General features: G+C 43.5%; 13 pseudogenes; all 13 read left to right on the top strand.

Annotated features, from left to right (window-relative positions):
• The first annotated feature begins 904 nt into the window (after positions 1-904).
• LOC130307033 (U2 spliceosomal RNA) lies at positions 905-1,168 on the top strand (annotated as a pseudogene).
• Positions 1,169-2,641: 1,473 nt separating this feature from the next.
• LOC130307027 (U2 spliceosomal RNA) lies at positions 2,642-2,905 on the top strand (annotated as a pseudogene).
• Positions 2,906-4,369: 1,464 nt separating this feature from the next.
• LOC130307032 (U2 spliceosomal RNA) lies at positions 4,370-4,633 on the top strand (annotated as a pseudogene).
• Positions 4,634-6,108: 1,475 nt separating this feature from the next.
• Positions 6,109-6,372, top strand: LOC130307031 (U2 spliceosomal RNA; annotated as a pseudogene).
• Positions 6,373-7,854: 1,482 nt separating this feature from the next.
• Positions 7,855-8,118, top strand: LOC130307076 (U2 spliceosomal RNA; annotated as a pseudogene).
• A 1,469-nt stretch (positions 8,119-9,587) lies between these two features.
• LOC130307030 (U2 spliceosomal RNA) lies at positions 9,588-9,851 on the top strand (annotated as a pseudogene).
• Positions 9,852-11,331: 1,480 nt separating this feature from the next.
• LOC130307029 (U2 spliceosomal RNA) lies at positions 11,332-11,595 on the top strand (annotated as a pseudogene).
• A 1,475-nt stretch (positions 11,596-13,070) lies between these two features.
• Positions 13,071-13,334, top strand: LOC130307028 (U2 spliceosomal RNA; annotated as a pseudogene).
• Positions 13,335-14,806: 1,472 nt separating this feature from the next.
• Positions 14,807-15,070, top strand: LOC130307071 (U2 spliceosomal RNA; annotated as a pseudogene).
• Positions 15,071-16,539: 1,469 nt separating this feature from the next.
• On the top strand, positions 16,540-16,803 carry LOC130307060 (U2 spliceosomal RNA; annotated as a pseudogene).
• A 1,468-nt stretch (positions 16,804-18,271) lies between these two features.
• LOC130307068 (U2 spliceosomal RNA) lies at positions 18,272-18,536 on the top strand (annotated as a pseudogene).
• Positions 18,537-19,993: 1,457 nt separating this feature from the next.
• LOC130307049 (U2 spliceosomal RNA) lies at positions 19,994-20,257 on the top strand (annotated as a pseudogene).
• A 1,476-nt stretch (positions 20,258-21,733) lies between these two features.
• On the top strand, positions 21,734-21,998 carry LOC130307067 (U2 spliceosomal RNA; annotated as a pseudogene).
• Positions 21,999-23,455: the final 1,457 nt, after the last annotated feature.

The following is a 23,455-nucleotide window of genomic DNA, read 5'->3' as shown; positions in this document are numbered from 1 at the left end:
GACTGACTTAGTGAGCGAGTGAGTGAGAGAGTGAGAGTGAGTGAGAGTGAATGAGTGAGTGAGTGATTGAGTGAGTGAGTGAGTGAGAACAAATGAGTTAAAGCAAGTGAGTGAGAGAGATCGAATGAATGAAAGTCTGAATGACAGAAAGAAAAAAGGATGAAGAAAGAAGCATGAAGAAAAAAAAATGTATATGGAGTTGCTGACATGAGTGCAATCTACAAAGCCGTTGAGGCTGATCCTCATGGGAGGATTATTGCACCAGGACCCTTAGCACTTTTAAAATGCCATTCAATGCCACGGGCTAGATGTAAACTGCAGATGACCATGTTGTGGTAGTTACCATGGATACCCAAGTGATGTGTGAGCTAACACATAGGCCCAACAGATTCCAAGAAGGCCAGAATCACCAGCGGCACCACCATCGATTGTCAGGTCACCCGGATTCAGCAAATACCAGAGTCCAAAATGATGCAGGTTTATACTGTTAATTTTCAGTTTATCGTTACAGTTGGTGTTATTCCATGTCGGAAGGGACGCAGCTACAGCCAGTGGGGTAACTAGAGACAGGCAGGCAGCTATGTGCAACAAAGGTAGGCGTGTTGTTTTCATATGCAGATCTGAAATATTGTCTTATATGCAAGAGGAGGAGTGATGGGGGTTCAGGCAAAAGCCAGGCTATGGATTGCATTGCTAAATGCTCCATCAGAGTGCAATGGTCGCCTGTCCTTTTTTTAAGTGATGATGTGGGTTTAGCCTGTGCTGTATGTATGTATGGGTGGCTGACTGCCACCCACCCAGAAAGTGTATGGGAGGCTGGTTGGCTGCCAGCCTTCCTTCCATTCCTATGAGTAATGTGAGTGCTCATGAAGGGGACATGGTTGGGTCCACCCCTTTCCCGGTTATCCCCTCTAGGCCTTTTGGCTTAGATCAAGTGTAAAAAAAGAAAGGATCTTGCGACAGATCGCATCCTGAGGCACGTTTTTTTTTGTGTGAATACTTGCACTTGGGTGACTTGTGAGCACATACTGATACATACGTTCCCTATCTGGGGACCATAAATTAAATGGATTTTTGAGAAAGGGAGCTGATTTGGAAGCTTGCTTCTGTCGCCCTATGCATTGACCCGATGTGGCAGTATCTTCGGGTAGTGAACAGTGCACCACCCCATTCCAGTGTTAAACAAGAAAGATTCTCATTTAATCCTCCGTGGGTGAGAATTTGAGTTTGAGAATTGGAGACCAAAATGATGAGTTGCACTGACTGGTTTATGAACGTCTATTCATTTAGCGTTTTAATGACCATGTTTGCACACTGATTGGTGTAAAAAAATAAAATAAAACTAAATAATAATAATCTAGCACACCTGTGCAGGTTTGACATGACATGACAGGTAGCTGTCTTGTGGGTGGTGCTGAATCCTGTTAAATGACATGAGGGTCTCATGCCTATACACAAGGGTGTGTCATTGCTGTTGCTTGACCATGCATTGGTTTCTGTGGTCAGTGAATGATAAAAACAAAATTTACCATCCATTGATGGATGGGAAATCCGCCATGAGGCATTTGTTTTTAGAAACTGCTGCTCACAACCAATGTTGCAATGGAGTGTCTCCATCTGCTGGTGGTATTGGAAAGGCATTAGTGCTATGACAGGGTCTGAAGAAGAAGAAGAAGAAGAAGAAGAAGACGGAAAAAAATATATATAAAAAGAAAAAGAGAGAGAGAGAGAGAGACTGACTTAGTGAGCGAGTGAGTGAGAGAGTGAGAGTGAGTGAGAGTGAATGAGTGAGTGAGTGATTGAGTGAGTGAGTGAGTGAGTGAGAACAAATGAGTTAAAGCAAGTGAGTGAGAGAGATCGAATGAATGAAAGTCTGAATGACAGAAAGAAAAAAGGATGAAGAAAGAAGCATGAAGAAAAAAAAATGTATATGGAGTTGCTGACATGAGTGCAATCTACAAAGCCGTTGAGGCTGATCCTCATGGGAGGATTATTGCACCAGGACCCTTAGCACTTTTAAAATGCCATTCAATGCCACGGGCTAGATGTAAACTGCAGATGACCATGTTGTGGTAGTTACCATGGATACTCAAGTGATGTGTGAGCTAACACATAGGCCCAACAGATTCCAAGAAGGCCAGAATCACCAGCGGCACCACCATCGATTGTCAGGTCACCCGGATTCAGCAAATACCAGAGTCCAAAATGATGCAGGTTTATACTGTTAATTTTCAGTTTATCGTTACAGTTGGTGTTATTCCATGTCGGAAGGGACGCAGCTACAGCCAGTGGGGTAACTAGAGACAGGCAGGCAGCTATGTGCAACAAAGGTAGGCGTGTTGTTTTCATATGCAGATCTGAAATATTGTCTTATATGCAAGAGGAGGAGTGATGGGGGTTCAGGCAAAAGCCAGGCTATGGATTGCATTGCTAAATGCTCCATCAGAGTGCAATGGTCGCCTGTCCTTTTTTTAAGTGATGATGTGGGTTTAGCCTGTGCTGTATGTATGTATGGGTGGCTGACTGCCACCCACCCAGAAAGTGTATGGGAGGCTGGTTGGCTGCCAGCCTTCCTTCCATTCCTATGAGTAATGTGAGTGCTCATGAAGGGGACATGGTTGGGTCCACCCCTTTCCCGGTTATCCCCTTTAGGCCTTTTGGCTTAGATCAAGTGTAAAAAAAGAAAGGATCTTGCGACAGATCGCATCCTGAGGCACGTTTTTTTTTGTGTGAATACTTGCACTTGGGTGACTTGTGAGCACATACTGATACATACGTTCCCTATCTGGGGACCATAAATTAAATGGATTTTTGAGAAAGGGAGCTGATTTGGAAGCTTGCTTCTGTCGCCCTATGCATTGACCCGATGTGGCAGTATCTTCGGGTAGTGAACAGTGCACCACCCCATTCCAGTGTTAAACAAGAAAGATTCTCATTTAATCCTCCGTGGGTGAGAATTTGAGTTTGAGAATTGGAGACCAAAATGATGAGTTGCACTGACTGGTTTATGAACGTCTATTCATTTAGCGTTTTAATGACCATGTTTGCACACTGATTGGTGTAAAAAAATAAAATAAAACTAAATAATAATAATCTAGCACACCTGTGCAGGTTTGACATGACATGACAGGTAGCTGTCTTGTGGGTGGTGCTGAATCCTGTTAAATGACATGAGGGTCTCATGCCTATACACAAGGGTGTGTCATTGCTGTTGCTTGACCATGCATTGGTTTCTGTGGTCAGTGAATGATAAAAACAAAATTTACCATCCATTGATGGATGGGAAATCCGCCATGAGGCATTTGTTTTTAGAAACTGCTGCTCACAACCAATGTTGCAATGGAGTGTCTCCATCTGCTGGTGGTATTGGAAAGGCATTAGTGCTATGACAGGGTCTGAAGAAGAAGAAGAAGAAGACGGAAAAAAATATATATAAAAAGAAAAAGAGAGAGAGAGAGAGAGACTGACTTAGTGAGCGAGTGAGTGAGAGAGTGAGAGTGAGTGAGAGTGAATGAGTGAGTGAGTGATTGAGTGAGTGAGTGAGTGAGTGAGAACAAATGAGTTAAAGCAAGTGAGTGAGAGAGATCGAATGAATGAAAGTCTGAATGACAGAAAGAAAAAAGGATGAAGAAAGAAGCATGAAGAAAAAAAAATGTATATGGAGTTGCTGACATGAGTGCAATCTACAAAGCCGTTGAGGCTGATCCTCATGGGAGGATTATTGCACCAGGACCCTTAGCACTTTTAAAATGCCATTCAATGCCACGGGCTAGATGTAAACTGCAGATGACCATGTTGTGGTAGTTACCATGGATACCCAAGTGATGTGTGAGCTAACACATAGGCCCAACAGATTCCAAGAAGGCCAGAATCACCAGCGGCACCACCATCGATTGTCAGGTCACCCGGATTCAGCAAATACCAGAGTCCAAAATGATGCAGGTTTATACTGTTAATTTTCAGTTTATCGTTACAGTTGGTGTTATTCCATGTCGGAAGGGACGCAGCTACAGCCAGTGGGGTAACTAGAGACAGGCAGGCAGCTATGTGCAACAAAGGTAGGCGTGTTGTTTTCATATGCAGATCTGAAATATTGTCTTATATGCAAGAGGAGGAGTGATGGGGGTTCAGGCAAAAGCCAGGCTATGGATTGCATTGCTAAATGCTCCATCAGAGTGCAATGGTCGCCTGTCCTTTTTTTAAGTGATGATGTGGGTTTAGCCTGTGCTGTATGTATGTATGGGTGGCTGACTGCCACCCACCCAGAAAGTGTATGGGAGGCTGGTTGGCTGCCAGCCTTCCTTCCATTCCTATGAGTAATGTGAGTGCTCATGAAGGGGACATGGTTGGGTCCACCCCTTTCCCGGTTATCCCCTCTAGGCCTTTTGGCTTAGATCAAGTGTAAAAAAAGAAAGGATCTTGCGACAGATCGCATCCTGAGGCACGTTTTTTTTTGTGTGAATACTTGCACTTGGGTGACTTGTGAGCACATACTGATACATACGTTCCCTATCTGGGGACCATAAATTAAATGGATTTTTGAGAAAGGGAGCTGATTTGGAAGCTTGCTTCTGTCGCCCTATGCATTGACCCGATGTGGCAGTATCTTCGGGTAGTGAACAGTGCACCACCCCATTCCAGTGTTAAACAAGAAAGATTCTCATTTAATCCTCCGTGGGTGAGAATTTGAGTTTGAGAATTGGAGACCAAAATGATGAGTTGCACTGACTGGTTTATGAACGTCTATTCATTTAGCGTTTTAATGACCATGTTTGCACACTGATTGGTGTAAAAAAATAAAATAAAACTAAATAATAATAATCTAGCACACCTGTGCAGGTTTGACATGACATGACAGGTAGCTGTCTTGTGGGTGGTGCTGAATCCTGTTAAATGACATGAGGGTCTCATGCCTATACACAAGGGTGTGTCATTGCTGTTGCTTGACCATGCATTGGTTTCTGTGGTCAGTGAATGATAAAAACAAAATTTACCATCCATTGATGGATGGGAAATCCGCCATGAGGCATTTGTTTTTAGAAACTGCTGTCACAACCAATGTTGCAATGGAGTGTCTCCATCTGCTGGTGGTATTGGAAAGGCATTAGTGCTATGACAGGGTCTGAAGAAGAAGAAGAAGAAGAAGAAGAAGAAGACGGAAAAAAATATATATAAAAAGAAAAAGAGAGAGAGAGAGAGAGACTGACTTAGTGAGCGAGTGAGTGAGAGAGTGAGAGTGAGTGAGAGTGAATGAGTGAGTGAGTGATTGAGTGAGTGAGTGAGTGAGTGAGAACAAATGAGTTAAAGCAAGTGAGTGAGAGAGATCGAATGAATGAAAGTCTGAATGACAGAAAGAAAAAAGGATGAAGAAAGAAGCATGAAGAAAAAAAAATGTATATGGAGTTGCTGACATGAGTGCAATCTACAAAGCCGTTGAGGCTGATCCTCATGGGAGGATTATTGCACCAGGACCCTTAGCACTTTTAAAATGCCATTCAATGCCACGGGCTAGGTGTAAACTGCAGATGACCATGTTGTGGTAGTTACCATGGATACCCAAGTGATGTGTGAGCTAACACATAGGCCCAACAGATTCCAAGAAGGCCAGAATCACCAGCGGCACCACCATCGATTGTCAGGTCACCCGGATTCAGCAAATACCAGAGTCCAAAATGATGCAGGTTTATACTGTTAATTTTCAGTTTATCGTTACAGTTGGTGTTATTCCATGTCGGAAGGGACGCAGCTACAGCCAGTGGGGTAACTAGAGACAGGCAGGCAGCTATGTGCAACAAAGGTAGGCGTGTTGTTTTCATATGCAGATCTGAAATATTGTCTTATATGCAAGAGGAGGAGTGATGGGGGTTCAGGCAAAAGCCAGGCTATGGATTGCATTGCTAAATGCTCCATCAGAGTGCAATGGTCGCCTGTCCTTTTTTTAAGTGATGATGTGGGTTTAGCCTGTGCTGTATGTATGTATGGGTGGCTGACTGCCACCCACCCAGAAAGTGTATGGGAGGCTGGTTGGCTGCCAGCCTTCCTTCCATTCCTATGAGTAATGTGAGTGCTCATGAAGGGGACATGGTTGGGTCCACCCCTTTCCCGGTTATCCCCTCTAGGCCTTTTGGCTTAGATCAAGTGTAAAAAAAGAAAGGATCTTGCGACAGATCGCATCCTGAGGCACGTTTTTTTTTGTGTGAATACTTGCACTTGGGTGACTTGTGAGCACATACTGATACATACGTTCCCTATCTGGGGACCATAAATTAAATGGATTTTTGAGAAAGGGAGCTGATTTGGAAGCTTGCTTCTGTCGCCCTATGCATTGACCCGATGTGGCAGTATCTTCGGGTAGTGAACAGTGCACCACCCCATTCCAGTGTTAAACAAGAAAGATTCTCATTTAATCCTCCGTGGGTGAGAATTTGAGTTTGAGAATTGGAGACCAAAATGATGAGTTGCACTGACTGGTTTATGAACGTCTATTCATTTAGCGTTTTAATGACCATGTTTGCACACTGATTGGTGTAAAAAAATAAAATAAAACTAAATAATAATAATCTAGCACACCTGTGCAGGTTTGACATGACATGACAGGTAGCTGTCTTGTGGGTGGTGCTGAATCCTGTTAAATGACATGAGGGTCTCATGCCTATACACAAGGGTGTGTCATTGCTGTTGCTTGACCATGCATTGGTTTCTGTGGTCAGTGAATGATAAAAACAAAATTTACCATCCATTGATGGATGGGAAATCCGCCATGAGGCATTTGTTTTTAGAAACTGCTGCTCACAACCAATGTTGCAATGGAGTGTCTCCATCTGCTGGTGGTATTGGAAAGGCATTAGTGCTATGACAGGGTCTGAAGAAGAAGAAGAAGAAGAAGAAGAAGAAGAAGACGGAAAAAAATATATATAAAAAGAAAAAGAGAGAGAGAGAGAGAGACTGACTTAGTGAGCGAGTGAGGAGTGAGAGAGTGAGAGTGAGTGAGAGTGAATGAGTGAGTGAGTGATTGAGTGAGTGAGTGAGTGAGTGAGAACAAATGAGTTAAAGCAAGTGAGTGAGAGAGATCGAATGAATGAAAGTCTGAATGACAGAAAGAAAAAAGGATGAAGAAAGAAGCATGAAGAAAAAAAAATGTATATGGAGTTGCTGACATGAGTGCAATCTACAAAGCCGTTGAGGCTGATCCTCATGGGAGGATTATTGCACCAGGACCCTTAGCACTTTTAAAATGCCATTCAATGCCACGGGCTAGATGTAAACTGCAGATGACCATGTTGTGGTAGTTACCATGGATACCCAAGTGATGTGTGAGCTAACACATAGGCCCAACAGATTCCAAGAAGGCCAGAATCACCAGCGGCACCACCATCGATTGTCAGGTCACCCGGATTCAGCAAATACCAGAGTCCAAAATGATGCAGGTTTATACTGTTAATTTTCAGTTTATCGTTACAGTTGGTGTTATTCCATGTCGGAAGGGACGCAGCTACAGCCAGTGGGGTAACTAGAGACAGGCAGGCAGCTATGTGCAACAAAGGTAGGCGTGTTGTTTTCATATGCAGATCTGAAATATTGTCTTATATGCAAGAGGAGGAGTGATGGGGGTTCAGGCAAAAGCCAGGCTATGGATTGCATTGCTAAATGCTCCATCAGAGTGCAATGGTCGCCTGTCCTTTTTTTAAGTGATGATGTGGGTTTAGCCTGTGCTGTATGTATGTATGGGTGGCTGACTGCCACCCACCCAGAAAGTGTATGGGAGGCTGGTTGGCTGCCAGCCTTCCTTCCATTCCTATGAGTAATGTGAGTGCTCATGAAGGGGACATGGTTGGGTCCACCCCTTTCCCGGTTATCCCCTCTAGGCCTTTTGGCTTAGATCAAGTGTAAAAAAAGAAAGGATCTTGCGACAGATCGCATCCTGAGGCACGTTTTTTTTTGTGTGAATACTTGCACTTGGGTGACTTGTGAGCACATACTGATACATACGTTCCCTATCTTGGGACCATAAATTAAATGGATTTTTGAGAAAGGGAGCTGATTTGGAAGCTTGCTTCTGTCGCCCTATGCATTGACCCGATGTGGCAGTATCTTCGGGTAGTGAACAGTGCACCACCCCATTCCAGTGTTAAACAAGAAAGATTCTCATTTAATCCTCCGTGGGTGAGAATTTGAGTTTGAGAATTGGAGACCAAAATGATGAGTTGCACTGACTGGTTTATGAACGTCTATTCATTTAGCGTTTTAATGACCATGTTTGCACACTGATTGGTGTAAAAAAATAAAATAAAACTAAATAATAATAATCTAGCACACCTGTGCAGGTTTGACATGACATGACAGGTAGCTGTCTTGTGGGTGGTGCTGAATCCTGTTAAATGACATGAGGGTCTCATGCCTATACACAAGGGTGTGTCATTGCTGTTGCTTGACCATGCATTGGTTTCTGTGGTCAGTGAATGATAAAAACAAAATTTACCATCCATTGATGGATGGGAAATCCGCCATGAGGCATTTGTTTTTAGAAACTGCTGCTCACAACCAATGTTGCAATGGAGTGTCTCCATCTGCTGGTGGTATTGGAAAGGCATTAGTGCTATGACAGGGTCTGAAGAAGAAGAAGAAGAAGAAGAAGACGGAAAAAAATATATATAAAAAGAAAAAGAGAGAGAGAGAGAGAGACTGACTTAGTGAGCGAGTGAGTGAGAGAGTGAGAGTGAGTGAGAGTGAATGAGTGAGTGAGTGATTGAGTGAGTGAGTGAGTGAGTGAGAACAAATGAGTTAAAGCAAGTGAGTGAGAGAGATCGAATGAATGAAAGTCTGAATGACAGAAAGAAAAAAGGATGAAGAAAGAAGCATGAAGAAAAAAAATGTATATGGAGTTGCTGACATGAGTGCAATCTACAAAGCCGTTGAGGCTGATCCTCATGGGAGGATTATTGCACCAGGACCCTTAGCACTTTTAAAATGCCATTCAATGCCACGGGCTAGATGTAAACTGCAGATGACCATGTTGTGGTAGTTACCATGGATACCCAAGTGATGTGTGAGCTAACACATAGGCCCAACAGATTCCAAGAAGGCCAGAATCACCAGCGGCACCACCATCGATTGTCAGGTCACCCGGATTCAGCAAATACCAGAGTCCAAAATGATGCAGGTTTATACTGTTAATTTTCAGTTTATCGTTACAGTTGGTGTTATTCCATGTCGGAAGGGACGCAGCTACAGCCAGTGGGGTAACTAGAGACAGGCAGGCAGCTATGTGCAACAAAGGTAGGCGTGTTGTTTTCATATGCAGATCTGAAATATTGTCTTATATGCAAGAGGAGGAGTGATGGGGGTTCAGGCAAAAGCCAGGCTATGGATTGCATTGCTAAATGCTCCATCAGAGTGCAATGGTCGCCTGTCCTTTTTTTAAGTGATGATGTGGGTTTAGCCTGTGCTGTATGTATGTATGGGTGGCTGACTGCCACCCACCCAGAAAGTGTATGGGAGGCTGGTTGGCTGCCAGCCTTCCTTCCATTCCTATGAGTAATGTGAGTGCTCATGAAGGGGACATGGTTGGGTCCACCCCTTTCCCGGTTATCCCCTCTAGGCCTTTTGGCTTAGATCAAGTGTAAAAAAAGAAAGGATCTTGCGACAGATCGCATCCTGAGGCACGTTTTTTTTTGTGTGAATACTTGCACTTGGGTGACTTGTGAGCACATACTGATACATACGTTCCCTATCTGGGGACCATAAATTAAATGGATTTTTGAGAAAGGGAGCTGATTTGGAAGCTTGCTTCTGTCGCCCTATGCATTGACCCGATGTGGCAGTATCTTCGGGTAGTGAACAGTGCACCACCCCATTCCAGTGTTAAACAAGAAAGATTCTCATTTAATCCTCCGTGGGTGAGAATTTGAGTTTGAGAATTGGAGACCAAAATGATGAGTTGCACTGACTGGTTTATGAACGTCTATTCATTTAGCGTTTTAATGACCATGTTTGCACACTGATTGGTGTAAAAAAATAAAATAAAACTAAATAATAATAATCTAGCACACCTGTGCAGGTTTGACATGACATGACAGGTAGCTGTCTTGTGGGTGGTGCTGAATCCTGTTAAATGACATGAGGGTCTCATGCCTATACACAAGGGTGTGTCATTGCTGTTGCTTGACCATGCATTGGTTTCTGTGGTCAGTGAATGATAAAAACAAAATTTACCATCCATTGATGGATGGGAAATCCGCCATGAGGCATTTGTTTTTAGAAACTGCTGCTCACAACCAATGTTGCAATGGAGTGTCTCCATCTGCTGGTGGTATTGGAAAGGCATTAGTGCTATGACAGGGTCTGAAGAAGAAGAAGAAGAAGAAGAAGAAGAAGACGGAAAAAAATATATATAAAAAGAAAAAGAGAGAGAGAGAGAGAGACTGACTTAGTGAGCGAGTGAGTGAGAGAGTGAGAGTGAGTGAGAGTGAATGAGTGAGTGAGTGATTGAGTGAGTGAGTGAGTGAGTGAGTGAGAACAAATGAGTTAAAGCAAGTGAGTGAGAGAGATCGAATGAATGAAAGTCTGAATGACAGAAAGAAAAAAGGATGAAGAAAGAAGCATGAAGAAAAAAAAATGTATATGGAGTTGCTGACATGAGTGCAATCTACAAAGCCGTTGAGGCTGATCCTCATGGGAGGATTATTGCACCAGGACCCTTAGCACTTTTAAAATGCCATTCAATGCCACGGGCTAGATGTAAACTGCAGATGACCATGTTGTGGTAGTTACCATGGATACCCAAGTGATGTGTGAGCTAACACATAGGCCCAACAGATTCCAAGAAGGCCAGAATCACCAGCGGCACCACCATCGATTGTCAGGTCACCCGGATTCAGCAAATACCAGAGTCCAAAATGATGCAGGTTTATACTGTTAATTTTCAGTTTATCGTTACAGTTGGTGTTATTCCATGTCGGAAGGGACGCAGCTACAGCCAGTGGGGTAACTAGAGACAGGCAGGCAGCTATGTGCAACAAAGGTAGGCGTGTTGTTTTCATATGCAGATCTGAAATATTGTCTTATATGCAAGAGGAGGAGTGATGGGGGTTCAGGCAAAAGCCAGGCTATGGATTGCATTGCTAAATGCTCCATCAGAGTGCAATGGTCGCCTGTCCTTTTTTTAAGTGATGATGTGGGTTTAGCCTGTGCTGTATGTATGTATGGGTGGCTGACTGCCACCCACCCAGAAAGTGTATGGGAGGCTGGTTGGCTGCCAGCCTTCCTTCCATTCCTATGAGTAATGTGAGTGCTCATGAAGGGGACATGGTTGGGTCCACCCCTTTCCCGGTTATCCCCTCTAGGCCTTTTGGCTTAGATCAAGTGTAAAAAAAGAAAGGATCTTGCGACAGATCGCATCCTGAGGCACGTTTTTTTTTGTGTGAATACTTGCACTTGGGTGACTTGTGAGCACATACTGATACATACGTTCCCTATCTGGGGACCATAAATTAAATGGATTTTTGAGAAAGGGAGCTGATTTGGAAGCTTGCTTCTGTCGCCCTATGCATTGACCCGATGTGGCAGTATCTTCGGGTAGTGAACAGTGCACCACCCCATTCCAGTGTTAAACAAGAAAGATTCTCATTTAATCCTCCGTGGGTGAGAATTTGAGTTTGAGAATTGGAGACCAAAATGATGAGTTGCACTGACTGGTTTATGAACGTCTATTCATTTAGCGTTTTAATGACCATGTTTGCACACTGATTGGTGTAAAAAAATAAAATAAAACTAAATAATAATAATCTAGCACACCTGTGCAGGTTTGACATGACATGACAGGTAGCTGTCTTGTGGGTGGTGCTGAATCCTGTTAAATGACATGAGGGTCTCATGCCTATACACAAGGGTGTGTCATTGCTGTTGCTTGACCATGCATTGGTTTCTGTGGTCAGTGAATGATAAAAACAAAATTTACCATCCATTGATGGATGGGAAATCCGCCATGAGGCATTTGTTTTTAGAAACTGCTGCTCACAACCAATGTTGCAATGGAGTGTCTCCATCTGCTGGTGGTATTGGAAAGGCATTAGTGCTATGACAGGGTCTGAAGAAGAAGAAGAAGAAGAAGAAGAAGAAGAAGACGGAAAAAAATATATATAAAAAGAAAAAGAGAGAGAGAGAGAGAGACTGACTTAGTGAGCGAGTGAGTGAGAGAGTGAGAGTGAGTGAGAGTGAATGAGTGAGTGAGTGATTGAGTGAGTGAGTGAGTGAGAACAAATGAGTTAAAGCAAGTGAGTGAGAGAGATCGAATGAATGAAAGTCTGAATGACAGAAAGAAAAAAGGATGAAGAAAGAAGCATGAAGAAAAAAAAATGTATATGGAGTTGCTGACATGAGTGCAATCTACAAAGCCGTTGAGGCTGATCCTCATGGGAGGATTATTGCACCAGGACCCTTAGCACTTTTAAAATGCCATTCAATGCCACGGGCTAGATGTAAACTGCAGATGACCATGTTGTGGTAGTTACCATGGATACCCAAGTGATGTGTGAGCTAACACATAGGCCCAACAGATTCCAAGAAGGCCAGAATCACCAGCGGCACCACCATCGATTGTCAGGTCACCCGGATTCAGCAAATACCAGAGTCCAAAATGATGCAGGTTTATACTGTTAATTTTCAGTTTATCGTTACAGTTGGTGTTATTCCATGTCGGAAGGGACGCAGCTACAGCCAGTGGGGTAACTAGAGACAGGCAGGCAGCTATGTGCAACAAAGGTAGGCGTGTTGTTTTCATATGCAGATCTGAAATATTGTCTTATATGCAAGAGGAGGAGTGATGGGGGTTCAGGCAAAAGCCAGGCTATGGATTGCATTGCTAAATGCTCCATCAGAGTGCAATGGTCGCCTGTCCTTTTTTTAAGTGATGATGTGGGTTTAGCCTGTGCTGTATGTATGTATGGGTGGCTGACTGCCACCCACCCAGAAAGTGTATGGGAGGCTGGTTGGCTGCCAGCCTTCCTTCCATTCCTATGAGTAATGTGAGTGCTCATGAAGGGGACATGGTTGGGTCCACCCCTTTCCCGGTTATCCCCTCTAGGCCTTTTGGCTTAGATCAAGTGTAAAAAAAGAAAGGATCTTGCGACAGATCGCATCCTGAGGCACGTTTTTTTTTGTGTGAATACTTGCACTTGGGTGACTTGTGAGCACATACTGATACATACGTTCCCTATCTGGGGACCATAAATTAAATGGATTTTTGAGAAAGGGAGCTGATTTGGAAGCTTGCTTCTGTCGCCCTATGCATTGACCCGATGTGGCAGTATCTTCGGGTAGTGAACAGTGCACCACCCCATTCCAGTGTTAAACAAGAAAGATTCTCATTTAATCCTCCGTGGGTGAGAATTTGAGTTTGAGAATTGGAGACCAAAATGATGAGTTGCACTGACTGGTTTATGAACGTCTATTCATTTAGCGTTTTAATGACCATGTTTGCACACTGATTGGTGTAAAAAAATAAAATAAAACTAAATAATAATAATCTAGCACACCTGTGCAGGTTTGACATGACATGACAGGTAGCTGTCTTGTGGGTGGTGCTGAATCCTGTTAAATGACATGAGGGTCTCATGCCTATACACAAGGGTGTGTCATTGCTGTTGCTTGACCATGCATTGGTTTCTGTGGTCAGTGAATGATAAAAACTAAATTTACCATCCATTGATGGATGGGAAATCCGCCATGAGGCATTTGTTTTTAGAAACTGCTGCTCACAACCAATGTTGCAATGGAGTGTCTCCATCTGCTGGTGGTATTGGAAAGGCATTAGTGCTATGACAGGGTCTGAAGAAGAAGAAGAAGAAGAAGAAGAAGAAGAAGAAGACGGAAAAAAATATATATAAAAAGAAAAAGAGAGAGAGAGAGAGAGACTGACTTAGTGAGCGAGTGAGTAAGAGAGTGAGTGAGAGTGAATGAGTGAGTGAGTGATTGAGTGAGTGAGTGAGTGAGAACAAATGAGTTAAAGCAAGTGAGTGAGAGAGATCGAATGAATGAAAGTCTGAATGACAGAAAGAAAAAAGGATGAAGAAAGAAGCATGAAGAAAAAAAAATGTATATGGAGTTGCTGACATGAGTGCAATCTACAAAGCCGTTGAGGCTGATCCTCATGGGAGGATTATTGCACCAGGACCCTTAGCACTTTTAAAATGCCATTCAATGCCACGGGCTAGATGTAAACTGCAGATGACCATGTTGTGGTAGTTACCATGGATACCCAAGTGATGTGTGAGCTAACACATAGGCCCAACAGATTCCAAGAAGGCCAGAATCACCAGCGGCACCACCATCGATTGTCAGGTCACCCGGATTCAGCAAATACCAGAGTCCAAAATGATGCAGGTTTATACTGTTAATTTTCAGTTTATCGTTACAGTTGGTGTTATTCCATGTCGGAAGGGACGCAGCTACAGCCAGTGGGGTAACTAGAGACAGGCAGGCAGCTATGTGCAACAAAGGTAGGCGTGTTGTTTTCATATGCAGATCTGAAATATTGTCTTATATGCAAGAGGAGGAGTGATGGGGGTTCAGGCAAAAGCCAGGCTATGGATTGCATTGCTAAATGCTCCATCAGAGTGCAATGGTCGCCTGTCCTTTTTTTAAGTGATGATGTGGGTTTAGCCTGTGCTGTATGTATGTATGGGTGGCTGACTGCCACCCACCCAGAAAGTGTATGGGAGGCTGGTTGGCTGCCAGCCTTCCTTCCATTCCTATGAGTAATGTGAGTGCTCATGAAGGGGACATGGTTGGGTCCACCCCTTTCCCGGTTATCCCCTCTAGGCCTTTTGGCTTAGATCAAGTGTAAAAAAAGAAAGGATCTTGCGACAGATCGCATCCTGAGGCACGTTTTTTTTTGTGTGAATACTTGCACTTGGGTGACTTGTGAGCACATACTGATACATACGTTCCCTATCTGGGGACCATAAATTAAATGGATTTTTGAGAAAGGGAGCTGATTTGGAAGCTTGCTTCTGTCGCCCTATGCATTGACCCGATGTGGCAGTATCTTCGGGTAGTGAACAGTGCACCACCCCATTCCAGTGTTAAACAAGAAAGATTCTCATTTAATCCTCCGTGGGTGAGAATTTGAGTTTGAGAATTGGAGACCAAAATGATGAGTTGCACTGACTGGTTTATGAACGTCTATTCATTTAGCGTTTTAATGACCATGTTTGCACACTGATTGGTGTAAAAAAATAAAATAAAACTAAATAATAATAATCTAGCACACCTGTGCAGGTTTGACATGACATGACAGGTAGCTGTCTTGTGGGTGGTGCTGAATCCTGTTAAATGACATGAGGGTCTCATGCCTATACACAAGGGTGTGTCATTGCTGTTGCTTGACCATGCATTGGTTTCTGTGGTCAGTGAATGATAAAAACAAAATTTACCATCCATTGATGGATGGGAAATCCGCCATGAGGCATTTGTTTTTAGAAACTGCTGCTCACAACCAATGTTGCAATGGAGTGTCTCCATCTGCTGGTGGTATTGGAAAGGCATTAGTGCTATGACAGGGTCTGAAGAAGAAGAAGAAGAAGAAGAAGAAGACGGAAAAAAATATATATAAAAAGAAAAAGAGAGAGAGAGAGACTGACTTAGTGAGCGAGTGAGTGAGAGAGTGAGAGTGAGTGAGAGTGAATGAGTGAGTGAGTGATTGAGTGAGTGAGTGAGTGAGTGAGAACAAATGAGTTAAAGCAAGTGAGTGAGAGAGATCGAATGAATGAAAGTCTGAATGACAGAAAGAAAAAAGGATGAAGAAAGAAGCATGAAGAAAAAAAAATGTATATGGAGTTGCTGACATGAGTGCAATCTACAAAGCCGTTGAGGCTGATCCTCATGGGAGGATTATTGCACCAGGACCCTTAGCACTTTTAAAATGCCATTCAATGCCACGGGCTAGATGTAAACTGCAGATGACCATGTTGTGGTAGTTACCATGGATACCCAAGTGATGTGTGAGCTAACACATAGGCCCAACAGATTCCAAGAAGGCCAGAATCACCAGCGGCACCACCATCGATTGTCAGGTCACCCGGATTCAGCAAATACCAGAGTCCAAAATGATGCAGGTTTATACTGTTAATTTTCAGTTTATCGTTACAGTTGGTGTTATTCCATGTCGGAAGGGACGCAGCTACAGCCAGTGGGGTAACTAGAGACAGGCAGGCAGCTATGTGCAACAAAGGTAGGCGTGTTGTTTTCATATGCAGATCTGAAATATTGTCTTATATGCAAGAGGAGGAGTGATGGGGGTTCAGGCAAAAGCCAGGCTATGGATTGCATTGCTAAATGCTCCATCAGAGTGCAATGGTCGCCTGTCCTTTTTTTAAGTGATGATGTGGGTTTAGCCTGTGCTGTATGTATGTATGGGTGGCTGACTGCCACCCACCCAGAAAGTGTATGGGAGGCTGGTTGGCTGCCAGCCTTCCTTCCATTCCTATGAGTAATGTGAGTGCTCATGAAGGGGACATGGTTGGGTCCACCCCTTTCCCGGTTATCCCCTCTAGGCCTTTTGGCTTAGATCAAGTGTAAAAAAAGAAAGGATCTTGCGACAGATCGCATCCTGAGGCACGTTTTTTTTTGTGTGAATACTTGCACTTGGGTGACTTGTGAGCACATACTGATACATACGTTCCCTATCTGGGGACCATAAATTAAATGGATTTTTGAGAAAGGGAGCTGATTTGGAAGCTTGCTTCTGTCGCCCTATGCATTGACCCGATGTGGCAGTATCTTCGGGTAGTGAACAGTGCACCACCCCATTCCAGTGTTAAACAAGAAAGATTCTCATTTAATCCTCCGTGGGTGAGAATTTGAGTTTGAGAATTGGAGACCAAAATGATGAGTTGCACTGACTGGTTTATGAACGTCTATTCATTTAGCGTTTTAATGACCATGTTTGCACACTGATTGGTGTAAAAAAATAAAATAAAACTAAATAATAATAATCTAGCACACCTGTGCAGGTTTGACATGACATGACAGGTAGCTGTCTTGTGGGTGGTGCTGAATCCTGTTAAATGACATGAGGGTCTCATGCCTATACACAAGGGTGTGTCATTGCTGTTGCTTGACCATGCATTGGTTTCTGTGGTCAGTGAATGATAAAAACAAAATTTACCATCCATTGATGGATGGGAAATCCGCCATGAGGCATTTGTTTTTAGAAACTGCTGCTCACAACCAATGTTGCAATGGAGTGTCTCCATCTGCTGGTGGTATTGGAAAGGCATTAGTGCTATGACAGGGTCTGAAGAAGAAGAAGAAGAAGAAGAAGAAGAAGACGGAAAAAAATATATATAAAAAGAAAAAGAGAGAGAGAGAGAGAGACTGACTTAGTGAGCGAGTGAGTGAGAGAGTGAGAGTGAGTGAGAGTGAATGAGTGAGTGAGTGATTGAGTGAGTGAGTGAGAACAAATGAGTTAAAGCAAGTGAGTGAGAGAGATCGAATGAATGAAAGTCTGAATGACAGAAAGAAAAAAGGATGAAGAAAGAAGCATGAAGAAAAAAAAATGTATATGGAGTTGCTGACATGAGTGCAATCTACAAAGCCGTTGAGGCTGATCCTCATGGGAGGATTATTGCACCAGGACCCTTAGCACTTTTAAAATGCCATTCAATGCCACGGGCTAGATGTAAACTGCAGATGACCATGTTGTGGTAGTTACCATGGATACCCAAGTGATGTGTGAGCTAACACATAGGCCCAACAGATTCCAAGAAGGCCAGAATCACCAGCGGCACCACCATCGATTGTCAGGTCACCCGGATTCAGCAAATACCAGAGTCCAAAATGATGCAGGTTTATACTGTTAATTTTCAGTTTATCGTTACAGTTGGTGTTATTCCATGTCGGAAGGGACGCAGCTACAGCCAGTGGGGTAACTAGAGACAGGCAGGCAGCTATGTGCAACAAAGGTAGGCGTGTTGTTTTCATATGCAGATCTGAAATATTGTCTTATATGCAAGAGGAGGAGTGATGGGGGTTCAGGCAAAAGCCAGGCTATGGATTGCATTGCTAAATGCTCCATCAGAGTGCAATGGTCGCCTGTCCTTTTTTTAAGTGATGATGTGGGTTTAGCCTGTGCTGTATGTATGTATGGGTGGCTGACTGCCACCCACCCAGAAAGTGTATGGGAGGCTGGTTGGCTGCCAGCCTTCCTTCCATTCCTATGAGTAATGTGAGTGCTCATGAAGGGGACATGGTTGGGTCCACCCCTTTCCCGGTTATCCCCTCTAGGCCTTTTGGCTTAGATCAAGTGTAAAAAAAGAAAGGATCTTGCGACAGATCGCATCCTGAGGCACGTTTTTTTTTTGTGTGAATACTTGCACTTGGGTGACTTGTGAGCACATACTGATACATACGTTCCCTATCTGGGGACCATAAATTAAATGGATTTTTGAGAAAGGGAGCTGATTTGGAAGCTTGCTTCTGTCGCCCTATGCATTGACCCGATGTGGCAGTATCTTCGGGTAGTGAACAGTGCACCACCCCATTCCAGTGTTAAACAAGAAAGATTCTCATTTAATCCTCCGTGGGTGAGAATTTGAGTTTGAGAATTGGAGACCAAAATGATGAGTTGCACTGACTGGTTTATGAACGTCTATTCATTTAGCGTTTTAATGACCATGTTTGCACACTGATTGGTGTAAAAAAATAAAATAAAACTAAATAATAATAATCTAGCACACCTGTGCAGGTTTGACATGACATGACAGGTAGCTGTCTTGTGGGTGGTGCTGAATCCTGTTAAATGACATGAGGGTCTCATGCCTATACACAAGGGTGTGTCATTGCTGTTGCTTGACCATGCATTGGTTTCTGTGGTCAGTGAATGATAAAAACAAAATTTACCATCCATTGATGGATGGGAAATCCGCCATGAGGCATTTGTTTTTAGAAACTGCTGCTCACAACCAATGTTGCAATGGAGTGTCTCCATCTGCTGGTGGTATTGGAAAGGCATTAGTGCTATGACAGGGTCTGAAGAAGAAGAAGAAGAAGAAGAAGAAGACGGAAAAAAATATATATAAAAAGAAAAAGAGAGAGAGAGAGAGAGACTGACTTAGTGAGCGAGTGAGTGAGAGAGTGAGAGTGAGTGAGAGTGAATGAGTGAGTGAGTGAGTGAGTGAGAACAAATGAGTTAAAGCAAGTGAGTGAGAGAGATCGAATGAATGAAAGTCTGAATGACAGAAAGAAAAAAGGATGAAGAAAGAAGCATGAAGAAAAAAAAATGTATATGGAGTTGCTGACATGAGTGCAATCTACAAAGCCGTTGAGGCTGATCCTCATGGGAGGATTATTGCACCAGGACCCTTAGCACTTTTAAAATGCCATTCAATGCCACGGGCTAGATGTAAACTGCAGATGACCATGTTGTGGTAGTTACCATGGATACCCAAGTGATGTGTGAGCTAACACATAGGCCCAACAGATTCCAAGAAGGCCAGAATCACCAGCGGCACCACCATCGATTGTCAGGTCACCCGGATTCAGCAAATACCAGAGTCCAAAATGATGCAGGTTTATACTGTTAATTTTCAGTTTATCGTTACAGTTGGTGTTATTCCATGTCGGAAGGGACGCAGCTACAGCCAGTGGGGTAACTAGAGACAGGCAGGCAGCTATGTGCAACAAAGGTAGGCGTGTTGTTTTCATATGCAGATCTGAAATATTGTCTTATATGCAAGAGGAGGAGTGATGGGGGTTCAGGCAAAAGCCAGGCTATGGATTGCATTGCTAAATGCTCCATCAGAGTGCAATGGTCGCCTGTCCTTTTTTTAAGTGATGATGTGGGTTTAGCCTGTGCTGTATGTATGTATGGGTGGCTGACTGCCACCCACCCAGAAAGTGTATGGGAGGCTGGTTGGCTGCCAGCCTTCCTTCCATTCCTATGAGTAATGTGAGTGCTCATGAAGGGGACATGGTTGGGTCCACCCCTTTCCCGGTTATCCCCTCTAGGCCTTTTGGCTTAGATCAAGTGTAAAAAAAGAAAGGATCTTGCGACAGATCGCATCCTGAGGCACGTTTTTTTTTGTGTGAATACTTGCACTTGGGTGACTTGTGAGCACATACTGATACATACGTTCCCTATCTGGGGACCATAAATTAAATGGATTTTTGAGAAAGGGAGCTGATTTGGAAGCTTGCTTCTGTCGCCCTATGCATTGACCCGATGTGGCAGTATCTTCGGGTAGTGAACAGTGCACCACCCCATTCCAGTGTTAAACAAGAAAGATTCTCATTTAATCCTCCGTGGGTGAGAATTTGAGTTTGAGAATTGGAGACCAAAATGATGAGTTGCACTGACTGGTTTATGAACGTCTATTCATTTAGCGTTTTAATGACCATGTTTGCACACTGATTGGTGTAAAAAAATAAAATAAAACTAAATAATAATAATCTAGCACACCTGTGCAGGTTTGACATGACATGACAGGTAGCTGTCTTGTGGGTGGTGCTGAATCCTGTTAAATGACATGAGGGTCTCATGCCTATACACAAGGGTGTGTCATTGCTGTTGCTTGACCATGCATTGGTTTCTGTGGTCAGTGAATGATAAAAACAAAATTTACCATCCATTGATGGATGGGAAATCCGCCATGAGGCATTTGTTTTTAGAAACTGCTGCTCACAACCAATGTTGCAATGGAGTGTCTCCATCTGCTGGTGGTATTGGAAAGGCATTAGTGCTATGACAGGGTCTGAAGAAGAAGAAGAAGAAGAAGAAGAAGAAGAAGAAGACGGAAAAAAATATATATAAAAAGAAAAAGAGAGAGAGAGACTGACTTAGTGAGCGAGTGAGTGAGAGAGTGAGAGTGAGTGAGAGTGAATGAGTGAGTGAGTGATTGAGTGAGTGAGTGAGTGAGTGAGAACAAATGAGTTAAAGCAAGTGAGTGAGAGAGATCGAATGAATGAAAGTCTGAATGACAGAAAGAAAAAAGGATGAAGAAAGAAGCATGAAGAAAAAAAAATGTATATGGAGTTGCTGACATGAGTGCAATCTACAAAGCCGTTGAGGCTGATCCTCATGGGAGGATTATTGCACCAGGACCCTTAGCACTTTTAAAATGCCATTCAATGCCACGGGCTAGATGTAAACTGCAGATGACCATGTTGTGGTAGTTACCATGGATACCCAAGTGATGTGTGAGCTAACACATAGGCCCAACAGATTCCAAGAAGGCCAGAATCACCAGCGGCACCACCATCGATTGTCAGGTCACCCGGATTCAGCAAATACCAGAGTCCAAAATGATGCAGGTTTATACTGTTAATTTTCAGTTTATCGTTACAGTTGGTGTTATTCCATGTCGGAAGGGACGCAGCTACAGCCAGTGGGGTAACTAGAGACAGGCAGGCAGCTATGTGCAACAAAGGTAGGCGTGTTGTTTTCATATGCAGATCTGAAATATTGTCTTATATGCAAGAGGAGGAGTGATGGGGGTTCAGGCAAAAGCCAGGCTATGGATTGCATTGCTAAATGCTCCATCAGAGTGCAATGGTCGCCTGTCCTTTTTTTAAGTGATGATGTGGGTTTAGCCTGTGCTGTATGTATGTATGGGTGGCTGACTGCCACCCACCCAGAAAGTGTATGGGAGGCTGGTTGGCTGCCAGCCTTCCTTCCATTCCTATGAGTAATGTGAGTGCTCATGAAGGGGACATGGTTGGGTCCACCCCTTTCCCGGTTATCCCCTCTAGGCCTTTTGGCTTAGATCAAGTGTAAAAAAAGAAAGGATCTTGCGACAGATCGCATCCTGAGGCACGTTTTTTTTTTGTGTGAATACTTGCACTTGGGTGACTTGTGAGCACATACTGATACATACGTTCCCTATCTGGGGACCATAAATTAAATGGATTTTTGAGAAAGGGAGCTGATTTGGAAGCTTGCTTCTGTCGCCCTATGCATTGACCCGATGTGGCAGTATCTTCGGGTAGTGAACAGTGCACCACCCCATTCCAGTGTTAAACAAGAAAGATTCTCATTTAATCCTCCGTGGGTGAGAATTTGAGTTTGAGAATTGGAGACCAAAATGATGAGTTGCACTGACTGGTTTATGAACGTCTATTCATTTAGCGTTTTAATGACCATGTTTGCACACTGATTGGTGTAAAAAAATAAAATAAAACTAAATAATAATAATCTAGCACACCTGTGCAGGTTTGACATGACATGACAGGTAGCTGTCTTGTGGGTGGTGCTGAATCCTGTTAAATGACATGAGGGTCTCATGCCTATACACAAGGGTGTGTCATTGCTGTTGCTTGACCATGCATTGGTTTCTGTGGTCAGTGAATGATAAAAACAAAATTTACCATCCATTGATGGATGGGAAATCCGCCATGAGGCATTTGTTTTTAGAAACTGCTGCTCACAACCAATGTTGCAATGGAGTGTCTCCATCTGCTGGTGGTATTGGAAAGGCATTAGTGCTATGACAGGGTCTGAAGAAGAAGAAGAAGAAGAAGAAGAAGACGGAAAAAAATATATATAAAAAGAAAAAGAGAGAGAGAGAGAGAGACTGACTTAGTGAGCGAGTGAGTGAGAGAGTGAGAGTGAGTGAGAGTGAATGAGTGAGTGAGTGAGTGAGTGAGAACAAATGAGTTAAAGCAAGTGAGTGAGAGAGATCGAATGAATGAAAGTCTGAATGACAGAAAGAAAAAAGGATGAAGAAAGAAGCATGAAGAAAAAAAAATGTATATGGAGTTGCTGACATGAGTGCAATCTACAAAGCCGTTGAGGCTGATCCTCATGGGAGGATTATTGCACCAGGACCCTTAGCACTTTTAAAATGCCATTCAATGCCACGGGCTAGATGTAAACTGCAGATGACCATGTTGTGGTAGTTACCATGGATACCCAAGTGATGTGTGAGCTAACACATAGGCCCAACAGATTCCAAGAAGGCCAGAATCACCAGCGGCACCACCATCGATTGTCAGGTCACCCGGATTCAGCAAATACCAGAGTCCAAAATGATGCAGGTTTATACTGTTAATTTTCAGTTTATCGTTACAGTTGGTGTTATTCCATGTCGGAAGGGACGCAGCTACAGCCAGTGGGGTAACTAGAGACAGGCAGGCAGCTATGTGCAACAAAGGTAGGCGTGTTGTTTTCATATGCAGATCTGAAATATTGTCTTATATGCAAGAGGAGGAGTGATGGGGGTTCAGGCAAAAGCCAGGCTATGGATTGCATTGCTAAATGCTCCATCAGAGTGCAATGGTCGCCTGTCCTTTTTTTAAGTGATGATGTGGGTTTAGCCTGTGCTGTATGTATGTATGGGTGGCTGACTGCCACCCACCCAGAAAGTGTATGGGAGGCTGGTTGGCTGCCAGCCTTCCTTCCATTCCTATGAGTAATGTGAGTGCTCATGAAGGGGACATGGTTGGGTCCACCCCTTTCCCGGTT

Source organism: Hyla sarda, unplaced genomic scaffold, assembly GCF_029499605.1.
Source record: "Hyla sarda isolate aHylSar1 unplaced genomic scaffold, aHylSar1.hap1 scaffold_1415, whole genome shotgun sequence".
NCBI lineage: Eukaryota > Metazoa > Chordata > Amphibia > Anura > Hylidae > Hyla > Hyla sarda.
This window is presented reverse-complemented; position numbering and strand designations above follow the sequence as displayed.